Source organism: Bidens hawaiensis, unplaced genomic scaffold (assembly GCF_021521415.1).
Source record: "Bidens hawaiensis isolate Kalapana, Puna unplaced genomic scaffold, B.hawaiensis_p1.1 tig00040648_1, whole genome shotgun sequence".
Lineage (NCBI taxonomy): Eukaryota > Viridiplantae > Streptophyta > Magnoliopsida > Asterales > Asteraceae > Bidens > Bidens hawaiensis.
In genome coordinates this window covers 30,264-33,768 of record NW_027505671.1, presented here as the reverse complement: position 1 = coordinate 33,768, position 3,505 = coordinate 30,264, and the positions used below count along the sequence as shown (strand labels likewise).

The 3,505-nt window shown below is 33.2% G+C and overlaps 1 long non-coding RNA gene across 1 annotated transcript; it reads right to left on the bottom strand.

Moving 5' to 3' along the window:
- Positions 1–889: 889 nt before the first annotated feature.
- Positions 890–1,907, bottom strand: LOC143614646 (uncharacterized). Its single transcript, XR_013150323.1, has 3 exons — positions 1,854–1,907; positions 1,220–1,352; positions 890–1,144 (listed from the first exon to the last, which is right to left on the bottom strand). It is a non-coding gene; the product is annotated as an uncharacterized LOC143614646 (long non-coding RNA).
- Between the last annotated feature and the right edge of the window lie 1,598 nt (positions 1,908–3,505).

The window sequence follows — 3,505 nt, the reverse complement described above, 5'->3', positions numbered from 1 at the left end:
AATTTACAAAGTACATGTATTTTAGGTTAATTGTTAATGTACTGTTGCAGATCTGGTATTCGAGGGTATATGGAGACCACGGTTGCTAATGTTGACTCCAGCTGTACCTCTCACCTACATAGAGTGTGTCGTTAGTTATACATGAAGTTTGTGTTGTTACGTTGGTGTTGTAGTTCAGTTGATGGTTACAGAAGAACGTGACAATTGCTGATGATATAGCTAGTATCTTGTCAATTGCGGTTTGGTCTGTGATCAAGTTTCTTATCTCTTCCCAAAATGTTATTTCGATGGTGTTTTTGCTGCAATGAAATACATGTTGTGTATGTTAGTGTACATGAATGTGGTGTGAACTATGGCTGGATAGTACATGTTGTGTTTAGTTATTAGTGGTTTCGTTTACGAGATTGGCAAGAATGTAACCTTTTACTTAAGGAAAAGAAAAAGAAAAAGAACAATGTCTAACCAATAAGGATTTTTCTTTTCGGTTAGCCTTGTTTTTGTTAAAAAAGTATAATGTAACCCTAAACTTGTGTAGGCTTGTTTAGGGCCATGTAGTTTTATAGACGGGTATGTTGTTAGGTTTCTATTTAACAAAGTTTGAAATACAGTTTTGATTAAAATGACTTATTACAAGCTAAAAGCAGTGTTAAAAGATAAAAGTTAGAGACTGTTCAACTGACCTTGTGTTAGAGTATTGTACCTTCCGCAAACGTTTTCCCTTTCTTAGTATTTCGTTACCTATGTGCTCGATGCGGCCGATGTAATCTGCATTATTTGTTTTTAATGAGAGTTATTATTGATTTTGAGAGTAGAAGGCATATTAGTAGGATGTAGTTCATACTACCTGTTAAAGGTTTTATCTCCATGCTTGCTTGCTGATGTGTTTTTTTGGATCGTGGATCCTTTCGGTTAACACCGTGTATGGTGCAAAGTCGTAGTAAAACATTGGGATGCTACTGTGATTTATTGGGGTGAAAGTTGCCTTTGGGCCAAATTTGATTGATGCATCGTGTGGGACAACTCTCATATGTCTCCTAGCTTCAGTTGAAATGTATTTGGACACGACATATCAACATTGAACTTTTATGAGCCGATCGAAGTGACTATGATGTTGTGAGTTTGTAATGGCTTCGATGGCGTCACCCTAAAAGTTGTTAATATGTGTTAATGTGTTGAAGAATGTTTTAGTAGTCAAGGATACATTGAGTCGTTACTGTACATGGGCATTTACAAAGACGTAACTCATATCATCTCTCTTGTTGTGCCAAATCCACTTTTTTAAAACCCGGATATGTATTTCCTTAGATGGTGAGTGGACAGCAATCTCATTGACTCGACCTACTGGTGATGACCTGCATTATAAATGTTAGTTAATCATTTTTAAAATTGTTTCTATAAGAAAGGTTTGTTTATGCATGATATGTAACAAATAGGTTAATAGTATAAAGTAGAAAATTGCAATGGGTATGGTCATACTTTTGGTAGTGTTATACTTTTGGTAATGCTAGTGATTAGCTATCTTTTATAACAACAGACAATGTTTCTTTAAGTAAGCTTGTGTGATGTCTATTTGTAATTGCTTTAAAGTTGTTGTAAGTTAGTTTCATGTATGTGCGGGGAAAAAAAATTCTTTTTAAGTGTTGTGTATAGTAATTGAGAGTTAATCTCTCTTAGACGATGCTTTTAGTTTTGTTGTCTTTATTGTGGTCGTTAGGGACTATCAGAACTTTTAGCGTAGAAGGATTAGTGGATGTTGATAAGGCAACGTAGAGTTGTCCGTGAGCGAAAATTGGGATTCCAACTCAGCACCTTAATACACTAATAAAGACCAAACCTAGAAATTCAACAGTTACCTCAATGATGATGAACTCATGATGCGAGCAGCTTTCCAACACACCGACCAGCTGCAGTAACAGACGCAATGAAAATTAAAAAAAAAAAACATTTGCCTTTATATTATTCATATTTCATATTAAACATTAGTAACGTAGTCACTCGCATAGCAATTTACTATACGAATTGCAGCAAAATGGCAATATGTATTCATAATCTGCTAAAGGATTAAAAAGGGTTTTTAATGCTTCAATAAAAGAGGATAATTATTATGCCATTATCATTATCATCTTTTATTTCAATGAACATATATGGCAAATACTATTATGTGGGTTACTCATATGTGAAAAGGTTTTAACCTAATATGGCCAATTAAGGCAAAACACACAAGCTGAAGCACCAACGCAAGCAATTGTAACCTAATCGACCACATAGTCTACAAAACGCAACAATATAGCAACAAATTAAAACCTAATTGGCGAGGCCCTGCAATGAAGCAGAAAAAAGAACCCACATGCAATTGATGATGAAATTAGATGAAATACTGCCACGGAGCACCATATTAGCAATAAACAATGAGTGAGAGGCACGTGTACCACCATGTGGCAACTAAAAGGCGCTTCAATGACTTGTAATTGATGCTTGAAAAGGGCTAGCAGTAGAACAGTAGAATATTGTGTCTAGCAGGCACTTTCAAATTAATATATCATTTTCTTAAGACGAGGATTTAAACTTTCTTTTCAATAAATTTTGCATAATTATTCCTAAAATTTAACCAATGTGTTCGGAAACAAACGAGACATTGAATATGTTGTCTCACTGATACACTGGTCGGATTGGCTGGACCGAATTTAAAAATTGGTTGGCATTATAGTTTAATAATATGTAGAGTAGTTATACATACGTATCTTGTATTTATGCATATTACACATTCAATAACTAAACATTAATAATAATATACTTAATGTAATGGAAATTCGTTCAAAAATATATAAATTGTTATAATATTACCACAATTATAACATGATTGAATATATTTGAAGAAACTTTAAGATGGTATTCTAAATTTATAGATGCAATTTACTCTTATATTTTGTCTACTATATATACACTATAATGCTTTACTATTGAGGGAACATGAACATTAAATGCAAGTTGAAAATCTTCATCCATACACCAAACATGTTTATAATTCACCAACATGTTTATAACACTCCCTTTTGAATGATACATTTTCAAACTTCGGGGTCTTGAAGTACTGTCTCATTAAAAACCTTGCTAAAGAAAACACAATGAAAAAAAAACCTTTAGTTAAGGAAAAAAGAGTGCAGTATATAACTCCCCCTCAAGTTGTCGGTCTTTACATTGTTCGTACATATCTCATGCCAAAGGGGTATGGAAGAAAATATGTGAAGAAAATTTGTAAATTATATGGTATGGTTATAAGTGGTTGTGACTTGTGAGTAGAGGAAAAAGGAAATGTTATACGAGAAAGTTAAATTTGGGGTTTCACTGTTTACACCGTATAATATTTTAGTATTTTCTGAAAGTGGTTGTGAGTGAAGAAGAGAGAAATGATAATGATAAAAGTATAAAGGTGTATTATTTAGTTGAAAATAGGAGAGAAACGTAATGACTTTTAATGCAATTATATAATATATATGGATATATG